This window comes from Triturus cristatus, chromosome 2_2 (assembly GCF_964204655.1).
Source record: "Triturus cristatus chromosome 2_2, aTriCri1.1, whole genome shotgun sequence".
Lineage (NCBI taxonomy): Eukaryota > Metazoa > Chordata > Amphibia > Caudata > Salamandridae > Triturus > Triturus cristatus.
Window position 1 is genome coordinate 352,023,132 of NC_140582.1, and position 12,250 is coordinate 352,035,381.

At 50.4% G+C, this 12,250-nt stretch overlaps 1 protein-coding gene across 2 annotated transcripts in view; it reads left to right on the top strand.

Moving 5' to 3' along the window:
- Window positions 1–12,250, top strand: part of CENPE (centromere protein E) — a 1,911,253-nt gene that overhangs the window by 343,736 nt on the left and 1,555,267 nt on the right. The window lies entirely within an intron of this gene.

Consider the following 12,250-nt stretch of genomic DNA (forward strand, 5'->3'; position numbering starts at 1 on the left):
TTCAGGCTGGTAACCTTGACTGTCTGGGGTAGCCTTTTTTCCAACAGTGATGATGATGGTCCATGCAAACAAGAGAGGCCACTAATACTTCCAAATGCTAGGCGCACTTACTAATTCAACTTGGCTCACTGGCACGAATATTCTTGAGCGCATATTCCTGCTGAACTAGGAGCAGATAGAAAGCATTTCCAATTAACTGTGTTATCAAATTTACTCCTCCTCCACCTGCATAGTAAGGCATCTTGGAGAAGTAATCAACCTTTTTGAGGCCATGTGATAAACCAGTGATATTTTTGCACCAGCCTGTGTCAGTGAATGCAATTGCTTCACTTTCCGCATAGTGAGGTTGCCTGGATCTCTAGACGATGGCCGGATGCTCAGTTAGGTTACTGTGTGTTGTTTGCCCAATCTTTTCTGGTTCAGTTCATAAGTTTGGAGCAGCTTGAGATGCCCTGTCATTCAGCTTGTCCCAGTTTAATGTCACAAAGTCTGAAACTCAAATATGCTATACCTTTTTGGAACTGACATCTTCCTCTAGAAAGGATAGTAATCCTGTACATAAAGGGAGGAAGCTTTAACCCCTCCTTTTTTGTTGTTCAGCTGAAGTGTCTGGTTGCTGAGGATTTGGACTTTGCTCACCCTGTCTGCTTGTCAGTAGGTTGTTCTTTCAGCTGCGAGGAACTCCTCAGCCAGTGCATAGAATCGGTGCATGTGGCTAATGTTCTTGGAACATGACAAAAAATATCAATTCTATGAATGTCAGTGTCTTGTCCTAGACTTTGTGGTGCATTGTGGTGCACCTTGTGTCTCGATACAAGCTATACATATCTGGTGGTCACTGAGAAGCCCAAGGAATTCCTAAATAATCCTCTTTTTGCCCACAGGGAATATTGGGTGAGCCAAATTGCACCATTTTCTCTGATCAGGAGTCCCAATAGTTTTTTTTATATATGATCATGGTTGTGGCCAAATTGATTCCAACTTTTCTCCTGCTATATAAAGCTTCTTTTGAAAAGCTTGTTCCAACTACCCATAACAATTCCTCATGAATTGGTGAACTAAGGTTCCTATGTACCGCAAAGACTTCATTTACACAAACCATTAAACAGCAATGCCACAATATCAAAAACACACTGTTTAAAGTTGCAGTCGCTGATCGTTGAAAAAATTAAAGTTAATTGCCCAATTACCAAAAATATTGACATAGAAATCTTTAACTTTTGGAACTTTTATGTAGTAACTACAAAAAATATGGAAGCTGCTTAGTAGCTCTTGTATGAGCTTTTGCTACTGTGCATTTAATGCAAAATGTTCAGCTATCTTCTTTTAGAAGCACATTCTACCATTTCATGGCACATTTGTTTTTTCTTTAGCAGAGTGTGCTGTTCATAGTCTTCTGGGATTGCCAGACTGATCAGTTGTGAAGGTTTGGTTGTGTTTGATCAGTAGATATTTGTGAAAGTTGTAGTTTAGTGATGGTTTGTTTTGGTTAATTTGAGAGTAAAATGAGTTTGATCAATCCTAAAAAGATTATGGGTTATTTATATGTAAGGGGGTGCGGAAAGAATTTGCCATGTTTCATTAAACTGGGCATTCAGTTGTCCTTCCATAGCCTGCAAATTGTTTTTTAAACTGCACAGAGAGCAGGGTAACTATTGATGATCCATTCTTATGTACACTAGTTTGTGATATGTTTTAATTCGCTTTATCTGAATAGAATTCAAATGTATGTTGGAGTGGTATGACCGATTGCTCCTGAGATGTTAGCACTGTGTTGCCATGTTGTTCATGTACTAAGGTACCACCGAGTAGCATGCAGTGGTTTCTGAACTTTAGAAACTACTGCATATCACTCTGCATCCTTACATACTCTGCAGTGATTAAACCTTTTATTCTCTGCAGTGTATGTGCATCAATTGGTATCCAGCGGTTTCTAAATTTTAGAAACCACTGCATACTTTTCAATTCCGCCAGTGGAGCGACAGAATTTAAATGTACCGGTAATTTGCAAAATTATAAAAATCATACAGTCTTTAATATATCTTGATGCTCTAACTTCTTAGAGATCAGAGCAGTCATGGGTCCGAGTCAGCTTAAGGATGGTGATGAAAAATCCCTTGCACTCACCAAATTTAAAGTAGTATGGGTTTGGCCATTGGATCATCAAATTATGGAACCTCACACCTGACTTGTTCATAGATGCTTCCCCTTCTGGACACGGTTTAGTTCCGCATTTTCCCTCTGGAAAGAGTCCAGAGCATTCAGGCCATGATCCTGATGTTTCAGCCTCTGCCCTGGATATCTGTGAGGATGACGCGAAGGCTTCTGGGACTGATGACCTCCTGCATCCTTTTCTTAAAGCACACCAGATGTCATATACCAGCTTTGTAGTTGGATCTGAAGTCCTAATGGGCACATCACCCAGGGAGCCTCTCTGATCAAGTTCAGATTTCGGAAGAGGCTGCAAAAGACCAGATGTTGGTGGGTGCTGAATTGTTATTGGGTCAGTGATAGACCCCTCTTCCTACCTCACCCAGAGCGGACAGTGATGACTGATGCATTCCTACTGGATTGGGGTGGCCATCTGTGAGAAGGTAGGGATCAGAAGACTCTGGTCTCTGGCAGAGGCTTGTCTCCACATCAATCTTCTTGTGCTCCAAACCATCCGCTTTGTGTTAAAGAATTTCTTTACTTCCATCAAAGGGATGCTGGTGCAGCGGCTCATGGACAACACAGCTGCTGTGTGGTACTGCAACGTGCAGGGCAGGATGATGTTTTGGAACCTGTGCCCAGATGCAATGGGCCTCTGGAAATGGTTAAAATGCCAGGAAACCTTTCTGGTGGTTTGCCTCTTGGCTGGAATTTTTAAACCCAGGTTGGACAAATTCAACCGTTGACGTCTTGTAGATCACGAATGGTGGTTATATCAGAAGGTGGTGCAAGGACTCTTCCGCAAATGGGAAGAGCCTTGGTTCGATCTTTTTGCCTCTGCCATGAACATTAAATGTCAGCACTTTTGCACCTTGAAGTTTCCAAGGCATCTCTTGCTTGGAGATGCATTACACGTAGAGTGGAACTCTCCACTCCTATATGCCTTTCCTCCGATATCTCTTCTGTCCCTGAAGATCAGGACTAACCAGGCCCAGGTCATCCTAGTGGCTCACAATTGGGCATGAAGAGCATGGTATCCTGAACACCTGGTCGTGAACATCTGACCTCTGATCAAGCTTGTCCTTTAGGAGAATCTCCTGTAGCAGCAACAGATCAGGGTCCTTAACCAGAGTCTGTGCATGCGCCACCTCCATACATGGAGATTGACTTGTGGCAGTTGAGAGCTTTTGAGCCACATCCAGTGGTTGATGTCATCTTGGCAGATAGATGTCCCTCACCAAGTTGGTATATGCCTGCCGCTAGGACAGGTGTGTGGCTTGGTTCACTGCCAAGCAGATTGAACCACTTCATGCTAAAGTGCCCGAAGTGCTGTTTGTGTTGTACTTCACCCAGCAAAGACTTTCTTTTTGCGCTGCTAAGGATGTTTGTTTCTGCTTTCTTATGGTTGCTAGACCAACCTTCATAGTTTAAATCACTTATGTTGATGTGTTTACTCAAGAGTTTGCAATATGTTTTCTGCGTTTCCTGTTTATTATATCCGAATGTGATTTACATTTGGTTCTTTCATTCCTTATGTGTGTTCCCTCCGAACCTCTTCACAGCTGGCCTCTTCAGCTGCTTACCCTTAAGACAGTCTTTCTTTTGTCATAATTATCAGCATGGCTTGTGAGCGAGCTACACTCCCTCTTTCAACCCTCCTTACAACACTTTTTACCCATTAAAGCTGGTTGTACAGATTTGAGCCTTCTTCCTCCTGAAGAAAGTGACTATTTCAAGTTGAACAGAACATTATCTTTCTCAGATTTCTTTCTCCACCGCACCCCTTTAAAGAGGAGGGGATACTCCATCGATTGGATCCAAAAAAGGGCTCTGAGTTTCTATATTGTGTAGCAGATGGACGATTAGCTCTTTCTTGGATTCCCTGAAATGAAGACGGGCAAAGCTTTGCAGAAGTGGGCCATATATTGCTGGATCGTGCTCTGCATTAATATCTGCTTCACATTGGCCAAAACCAGTTCTTGGAGGGCTTGCGGGCATACTCCACCAGAGCTTTTACCACTGCGTTGGCATGCGGGGGACCTGTCCTGGACATTTGCTAGGTGGCAACTAGGGCATACCTCCATACAGTCACAAAGTATAATTGTCTGGACAGTCCGGTCTTTCGAGAGGGACATTTGGCCGCTCAGTCCTGCTGGAATTTTTGGTTTGACCCAGTTCACAGAACCAGCACCAAGGAGGTACATTGGTATCTATTCAAAAGGTGAGGCTTCTGCAGTTAGTCTCTATCAGAAGAGAAATTACTTACCTTCAGGAACGCTATTCCTGGTAGAGACTCGAAGTGCAGATTCTTCCCCAACCCTGCCATCCTTCCTGTTCTGTGACTTGGACTTGCTCATTTTAAAAGGACCCACCTAGAGATGTGTACACTCATTGCTATCAGTCTGGACAGTTCATAAAGCAACTGTCATTGTGCAAGAGTGGCCTATATAGAAACCCATGCATCACTTCTGGAGCAATGCCAGTGCAAATCCACGTCTCCACCTGTCGACGCACATGGGTACTGCTTAAGGCTTCAGATTCAGTCTGACGCCTGGGAGAATATTCAAATGGTGAGTTATCTGCAGTTTGTGAGAAAGTGGGTTTCTGTTGCAGTAACCCCCCCCCTTTTTTGCCTAATAGCTGATGCACTTTTCCTTGTTGTGCCCTGGGCTCCTGCCAATCAGGTGCCCAGGACCTGTGTTCCTTCCCTAAAATACAAACTCCCAATTGGCAAACCCTGGCCACATGTCAGCCCCTAGTAAATGGTACCCTAGGTACCCAGGGCCTTGTGACCAGGGAAGGCCTCTAAGGGCTGTAGCACTCATTGTGCCACCCTTAGAGGCCCTGTACCCTTACACACACACACACTGCCTTTGCAGGCTGAGTGTCTGGGTGCAGGACAAAACAAAGTCGACATGGCACACATCTGTGTGCCATGCCCATCTCCTACACTGCCAAGGCATATGTCAGCCACCCCTCTGGCTGGGTGCCTTATGCCTATGGTGTGGGCACAGGAGCAGGAGCCCTGTGCCCCTACAGTACCCAGGTCCATTCATGGGCACTGTAAGTACAGTGCTGCCATTTACAAGTACATGGTGCTGAGAGCTCGTCAAACACGAGCTCCACAGCACCATAATGGCAACACTGAAGACTGGGAAGTTTGGCATCAAACTTCTCAGCACATTAAACCCACACTGATGCCAGTGTGGGATTTAATGTACTAAGCACCCCAGAGGGCATCTTAGAGATGCCCCCTTACAGCTAACCTACAATCCACATCTGCTCTGAGGCTGCCCAGGCTGCCACACAGCAGACACGTTGCTGGACCCCTGGGTGGGAGAGCCCCTGCTCTCCCGGGCCTGCAACAATGCACATCCTGGGTGAGGTGAGAAATCTCCTCCCCCAGGATGAGCAAAGGGAAGCTTCAAAGGCATGCCGCCAGTTGGAGTTTCCCCAGGCCACTGCAACCCCCCACTCTGGCGGGAAGCTTGGCCGGAAACCCCATACAAGGACAGGGGATGTGCCAGCCTGCCCACCCCACCCCTCAGGTGGGGGAGGCGAGGTGAAGCACATCTTCGGGCTCTCGCCATCTTGAAGATGGGAGGCCCTACCCTATCAGGATTAGGCTACTGCCCCCCTCCCACAGGAGAGAGGCAGGATAGGGGGTGTACCCACCCCAGGACAAGGACCCATTGGTCCCTGGCCTTCACCTACCTGTAACGCCCCTAAATCTAGTATTTAGGGGCCCCCTGAACCTTTCTTCCCCAGATTCCAGATAGAAACCTACAAGAAGAGCAAGAAGAAAAAAGACCTGCCCTGCAGCTGCTAAAAAGAGGAAGACACCAACTGCTTTGGCCCCAGCCCTACCGGCCTGTCGACCCTCGAACCTGCTCCTGCTCCAGCGCGGCATCTCTTGTGGCCAGCAACCTCAAAAACCCCGGAGGACCTGGCTACCTTTGAACTCTGATTCCCTGGGACTCCCATGAGTAGAGGCTCTACTCGAGAAACCTATTCCTAACTCCTGGCAGCAGCCCGGAACCGCGGACCCAACACACTCTGCACCAGCCAAGCCTGGCCAGTGCCGGAGTGGACAAAGACCCTGAGGACGACCCCACGGCGACTGTGACCCCGAGTCCGGCACCCAAGGACCCCCCTCGACATCCTGGACGAAGCCTGCAGCCTCAGAACCGAGTGCCACCCCAGCCGCGATCAACCAGAGGGTAAGATTCCCGACGTCAAAAGGCACCCCTGCACCCGGCGCCCTGCGGCCCCCTGTGCCCAATCCCGGGGTACCCACCTAACCTACAACTACCCAACTTACCCCTCGAAGTGGTGGTGGCACCGGAAACATCCTCGTCCCCGAGCCTGCAGCCTTTTTCCAAACCGGAACATTCCCATTGATTTCCATTGAGCGCCCGAAGACTCAAAAGCACCCTGCACCCAGCCGCCCGAGTGGCCCTGGAAGTGCACTCTCTACACTAACTTACTTCCCCACTTGCCCTGAGTAAGTGACCAGGAGCCCAGCTCCCACAGACGCGTGGCTTGCCAGACAGCAGCCACCAACCAAGGCCCCCCTATCACTCATAGGATAACATTGGGCCTAACTCACTCTGCACCCGGCCGTCCTGAAACCGCTGAGGGTGAACCAACTGTACCTACCTGACACTGGGGGACCCCTGAGTCTATGCCCGGAATTTCAACTCTGCCAGTCGAGTACTTACCCGTAAACCGCTAACTTCATTTTCCTCATAGGGTAACATTGACTGGCTTTTTCTTCAAAAATCTTCTAAGTGTGAACTTTTCAAAACTGTAAAAATTCACCAAAAATCAGCCAAGTGACAAAAACGAATTTACTCACCTGTTCTTGGGTGAGCTCCCAGTGCTGGATCTTGGTGCCCAGCCCTGACCCTGAAAAGTACTCACAACTATACTTACCTCTAACTCATTTTTCTCCCATAGGAAACCATTGTCTGCTTTTCTGTGAAATTTCTTCTAAGTGTCTATTTTTACAAATTTGAAATATTCTTTTAAAATCGTACCAATTCTGCAAACGAAATTACTTACCTGTTTTTGATAAGGACCCCAGTCCTGGGTCTAGGCACCCAGTCCTGGATTACTAAAGTAACGATAAAGTACTCTACCTGCAATGTGAATTTCTTGCCATAGAGATCCATTGAATGTTTTCTTTGAAATATTTTCTAAGTGCTAACTTTTGAAATAGCTAAATATTATTTAAAAATCATTACAGTTACTAAGTCGACTTTCATCACTTGATTCTGAATACTGACCCAAGGCTGGTTCTAGGAGCCAGACCTGGAATTCCAAAAGTAATCTGAAAAGTAATTTATTACAAATAACCTGAATGTACCATTGAGCTCAATGCATTGTGATGTTTAGGAAATAGGATTGTTTATTGCAACCAACTGTGACTGTTTACAAAAATTCATTGCTTAAGACAAAAAGTATTTATATGCAACCTCTCATTCTGAGAAAGTATATTTTTATCCCCTTTGTGGTTCTAAAAATAAAACAAGTATATATTTTATATATATAAATCATTGGCCTAGAGTTCAGTTATTGAGTGTGTGAAACCATTTGCTGAATGAGTGTGTACAATAAATGCTTTACACTGTCCTCTGGTACTGCCTTACTGCTCGACCAAGCTACCACTTTTGAGAGTAAGGTCATACCTAACTTTGACCTCTATCAGCCTCTGGGGGACTGGGGACTCTGTACACCCTGTACCTATTAGGGAACAGTATATACAGAGCCGCTTTCTCACACAGTTTGATTGTCTCTACCAGAAATGACTTTACCGAAGGTAAGTAAACTGTTCTTCTGCACATCTGTTTGTCTCTGGTGGCAGTCTTGAGGAATGTATTTTTATTTTCATTCAGAATTTGCCTCCCAACAAAAGCCAGATTGGGTATTTATTACAGAAACTTGGGCTAAGGAATCTTCAGGACCTGATTTGGTCGATGCAATCCCACAGAATTATAATCTCTCTCGATTAGATAGATTAGGTAAATGTGGAGGCGGGCTAGCAATTATCTATAAGGATTCTTTTTCCTGTCATTTAAATGCCCTATCTGAAAGAAACACGTTAGTTAGATTCCTTACCTTAGAATATCCCCAGGTGTCAGGCTGGATCCAGTAAGATTTTTCGTCAGCAATACCCTTGCGCGTCGCTAGGCGTCGTCTGCGACTCCACGTCCGTCGTCGGCGTCGTGATCGCCGGGATGACGTAGTCGGAGTACTTAGACGCTGCCCTTGCGCGCTGACGTCAGTTCTTCTTTTGTCCGCGCCAGTAAGCGCAGATCCGGGAAGAGCATACCCTTTAGTCACTTTTTGACTAAACTTTTTGGACTTTTTTGGTTAATCTTTAGAGTCGACCTCGACTCCTGGTGTCGGTAGGGATGCCCGGTTTCAAGCCGTGTGACGCCTGTAACCGACTGATGTTGGTTACGGATCACCACCGTCTGTGTCTCTACTGCCTTGGGGCCGACCATGATGCCGAGTTGTGCCCCGACTGCCGGGCCTTGACCTCGAAGGCTAGGCGGGAGCGGTCCCGCACGCTCCTAGAGATCCGGCAGTCGGCTCTGCACCGCTCGAGGTCCCGGTCGAGGAGGTCGAGGGACTGGTCGCGGAGCCGATGTCATCATTGCTCGTCGGGTTCGAAGTCCTCACATTCAGGTAAGTCGAGGCACAGTAAGAAGAAGTCGGAAAGGCGGCATCGCTCTTCTGACTCCCCTCGCCGGTCGCGCGACTCGGCAGAGGGTTCGGATGGCACCACCCGCGTGGCTCTGTCGGAGCGCAGGAGTCGCCCCCGGCCCCATACCCTCCGGTCCCTGGGCCCAACGCGACTCCGGACGAGGTTCGAGACGTCCTCGTGGCCATGAGGAGTCTCGCTCCGTCGTCGCGGCCTGTCGGCTCGCCTTCGGGCCCCGTGGGTCCGCTTGGAAGGCCGGCAGCTTCGGCGCCGTCGTCGACTTGGGTCCCGACGCTGCAGGCCCCCGTGGGATCTAGGCCTGGATCCCAGTCGATGCCGGTTGACCTTACGACCCCTCCGCCGCCCCCTATGGTGCCTCCCTCTGCGCGGTCTTCGGACGACATCGTCCCCAGTTTTAGCCCCGCTCCGGGTCGGGCGTCGGAGCGGCGCCACCCAGCGCAGTCTCCGGCACCGATGGATGAGCAACTCATCTACCGCCCGGCTCCGTCTTTTCAATCGGTCTACCAGGAGTTGGATGACGGGGAGACTGGGAGGGGTCCGAGGACCCTCTGCCACAGCAGTGTCAGTTTAATCAGGACTGGGCAGAAGAGCTGGGTGATTCCAGTGGTCTCGATACTTCACCTGACACTGGCTTCATCTCTCGTCCCTCTGTGGCTACGGAGGAGGGTGCAACCTATTCTGTGGTGCTGCGCAGGGCTGCCGAAGCTCTTCACCTGGAGCTCCCTGCAGCGGCTGTGAAGACTAACCTCCTCACAGAGGTGCTTCAACCGCCAGTAAGCTCTTCGGAGCCTCTACTGCAGTTCAATGAAGCACTCACTGACTTTCTGATGGGCACCTGGTCCAAGCCCTCCACAGTCACTCCTGTGGCCCGGAACGTGGCCCGGCGCCACCGCCCTCCTCCGGGCAACCCCAGCTTTCTGTCAGTGCACCCCACCCCTGAGAGCCTGGTTATCCAGGCCTCTACGTCCCAGACTGCCTTCCCGTCTGCTCCTCCGGATGGGGAATCCAAAAGGTTGGAACAGTTTGGGAAGAAGCTGTTTTCCTCCCTCAGTTTGGGGTTGCGGTCCATTGAAACCGCGTGCCTTTTGGACCATTACACCCACTCCTTGTGGGTTACGGTGGCAGACGTGCTGCCCCAGTGTCCGGAGGAGGCCTGGGCACGGCACACCCAGGCTCTTGCTGAGGGGGCGGGATGCAGCACGGTAATCAATTCGATGTGGGCTTGACACCACGGACTCGCTAGGTAGGGCGATTGCGACGACTGTGGCGAATCGTCGCCACGCCTGGCTGAGATCCACGAATTTCTCCGGGGATGTCCAGAGCACCCTCATGGGCATGCCTTTCGATGGCCGCCGCCTTTTTGGCGACAAAGCGAATAGTGTGCTGGAGCGCTTTAAGGACTCCAGGGCTACGGCCAAGTCCTTGGGCCTCTCGGCCCGCGCCCGCATACTTACGCTTTTCGCCCCTTTTGTGGCCAAGGGAGGGGTGCCCCCGCTCGTCTGTCTAGCCACAGGCCGCAGAACCAGCCTCAAATTGGATGTGGATTCCGCCGAGGCGGAGCAAGGGGACAGACGGTCAGCCCACATGTGCCCCCGCAGTAACTGCCTCAAAGCCTACCTAGTCCGACCTTTCAGGCCCATTCCACACCAGTGGGAGGCAGAGTTCGCCATCACCTGCTCCACAGGCGTACCATCACGTCGGACAGGTGGGTGCTGCAAATCGTCTGAAGGGCCTACTCCCTCCCCTTCGAGGCGACCCCTCCAGCCATGCCACCGCAGTACCTCCGCATGTCGGGGGATCACTTGCAACTTATGCTGGAGGAAGGTACGGCCCTCTTGGCCAAGGGGGCCATCAAGCGCGTTCCTTGTCCAGAAGTAGGTCGGGGTTGTTACTCCCACTACTTTCTGGTTCCCAAGAAGGGCAAAGGGGGCCTACGCCCTATGCCCTATCTTGGACCTCAGGAGCATCAACGCCTTCCTCCGGAAAGAGAAGTTCAAGATGCTCACCTTAGCTCAGGTTCTGGCTGCCCTAGACCCTGGAGACTGGATGGTAGCGTTGGACTTGCAGGACGCATATTTTCACATCCCCGTCCTGCCGGCCCACCGGCGTTACCTGCGGTTCACGGTAGGCTACGAGCACTTTCAGTTTACCGTGCTCCCCTTCGGCCTCACCAGTGCCCCTCGGGTTTTCACGAAATTGATGGCGGTGGTCGCAGCTCATCTGCGCAGATTAGGGGTTCCAGTCTTCCCCTATCTCGAAGACTGGTTGTTGAAGGCGGGCTCGCCCCAGGCAGTCGTCTCCTGCCTCCAGACTACGGCCGACCTCCTGCATTTGCTGGGGTTCTCCATCAACGTGCCGAAGTCTCATCTGAGTCCCTCCCAGAAGCTTCTTTTCATTGGAGCGGTTCTGGACTCGGCGCTGTTTCGGGTCTATCATCCAGAACAGCGGGTTTGGGATATTCAGGCTCTGATTCTGATCTTTCAGCCTTTATCCCGAATTTCGGTCAGGATGGTCCTGCGGCTGCTGGGTCTAATGGTCTCCTGCTGGTACATCACGCCAGGTGGCAGATGCGGGCTGTGCAGTGGGACCTGAAGATCCAGTGGGCTCAACATCGAGGCAACCTGTCCGACCACGTCCTGATCTCGGAGGGCACTGCAAGACAGTTGCAGTGGTGGCTCACGGACAGCGATTGGGTCAGGGGCAGATTCCTCTCACTACCCCAACCGGAGCATGTAGTGGTGACGGATGCGTCCCTCCTGGGATGGGGGGGGCCACATGGGAGAGGCGGAGATCAGATGCCTCTGGTCTCCGGCGGGGTCCCGGCTCCATATCAAACTATTGGAGCTGCGGGTGATCCAGCTTGCACTGAAGGCATTCCTTCCCTCTGTACGGGGAAGTGTAGTGCAGGTGTTCACGGATAACACCACCGCCATGTGGTATTGCAACAAACAGGGCGGGGTGGGGTCGTGGACCCTTTGTCAGATGGCTCTGCGCCTCTGGACATGGCTGGAACATCAGGGCATCACCCTGGTTGTTCAACACCTGGCGGGCTCTCTGAACGCCAGGGCAGACGAACTCAGCCGCCGGTGCATGATGGATCACGAATGGCGTCTGAACTCGGATGTGGCGCAAGGCCTCTTTCGGCAATGGGGAGAGCCATGGTTAGATCTATTCGCCACCGAAGAGAACGCGCAATGTCATCAGTTCTGCGCGTTGGAATTTCCAAGGCGGCACTCGCTCGGAGACGATTTTCGTCGCGAGTGGAATTGAAGTCTGTTGTACGCCTTTCCGCCTATACCACTTCTGCCCAGAGTGCTGAAGAAGATTAGGCGCGACCAGACCCAAGTCATCCTTGTGCCTCCGGATTGA